This window comes from Cnephaeus nilssonii, assembly GCF_951640355.1.
Source record: "Cnephaeus nilssonii genome assembly, chromosome: 7".
NCBI classification, from domain to species: Eukaryota; Metazoa; Chordata; class Mammalia; order Chiroptera; family Vespertilionidae; genus Cnephaeus; species Cnephaeus nilssonii.
The window spans coordinates 59,462,021-59,463,299 of record NC_137078.1 but is presented as its reverse complement, the minus strand read 5'-3'; the positions used below and the strand labels follow the sequence as shown (position 1 = coordinate 59,463,299).

Sequence of the window (1,279 nt, the reverse complement as noted above, 5' to 3'; positions counted from 1 at the left end):
CTGAGAGGAGCAGAAGGGTGGTCTTCAACAGGGCAATTGTTAAATACAGGCTGGCTAACAAAAAATGTCTATTAGCCTTGGCCAGTGTGGCTCAGTTGGTAGAACATTATCCCATGCAACAAAAGGTCACTGGTTTGATTCCTGGTCAGGGCACATACCCGAGTTGCAGACTCCATCCCCAGTAGGGGGCATGCAGGAGGCAGCCAATCATTAATATTTCTTTCTCCCTTCCACTCTCTCTAAAATCAATAAAAACATATATTTTTAAAAGTGTCTATTAGACACTGCTCTCATTTCATAGTTCCAAACCACTTCATCAAAGTGGCCTACCAAACACCAAAATAAAAAAGATCACTCACTCTTTTCCTCCCTGGCTGCTTGAACATCTACCTTCATCATGAATGACATGGTAACTACCTGGACCAGGAAGTTCCTGACCAACAGACTACTTCAGCGGAAGCAAATGGTCATTGATGTCCTTCACCCTGGGAAGGCAACAGTACCCAAGACAGAAATTTGGGAAAAACTAGCCAAAATGTATAAGACCACACCTGATGTCATCTTTGTGTTTGGATTCAGAACCCACTGTGGTGGTGGCAAGACGACTGGCTTTGGCAAGATTTATGATTCCTTGGATTATGCAAAGAAAAACGAACCCAAACATAGACTTGCAAGACATGGCCTATATGAGAAGAAGAAGACCTCAAAAAAAAAAAAAAAATAGAAAGGAACGCAAGAACAGAATGAAGAAAGTCAGGGGGACAGCAAAGGCCAATGTTGGTTCTGGCAAAAAGTGAGCTGGAGATTGAACAACAGAAGGAATTAAGATTCTTCAGTGACTTTATCTGTGGTGATTGTGCAGATTTTTCATGAGAGGATTAATAAACTAAACTTTTATGTGGGGAAAAAAAAAAAAGATCAATCACTCTGCCTTGGATTGGGGCTTGGCCAGAATGCCACAGTTATGTCCACCCTTACACCAACGGGATGCCTCAGTGGAATAGTCACTCCTGCTTATTCTTCAAGTGATACCTCCGCTGTGTAACTTTTCCTGTATCCTTCAGGTGGAATGAGTCCCTCCCTTCACAGAGTTCCTATGGGCACTTACACTATCTTGCAAATTAGTTGTGCTGCAGGCTTATGTTCCTCCTGACTGTGAGTTCCTTGAAGATAGGGGTTTTTTAATATACATTTCTATATCCTTTGCACCTGGAACAATACCTGATAAAGGAGGCATACAATGCCCATTATTTGAGTGAATTATCTTGAGATGGTGGAA

The 1,279-nt window shown here is 42.0% G+C and overlaps 1 pseudogene across 1 annotated transcript; it reads left to right on the top strand.

Annotated features, from left to right (window-relative positions):
• Positions 1-394: 394 nt before the first annotated feature.
• Positions 395-797, top strand: LOC307103744 (small ribosomal subunit protein eS24-like; annotated as a pseudogene). The gene has a single exon. The product of its transcript is annotated as a small ribosomal subunit protein eS24-like (transcript).
• The last annotated feature ends 482 nt before the right edge of the window (positions 798-1,279 follow it).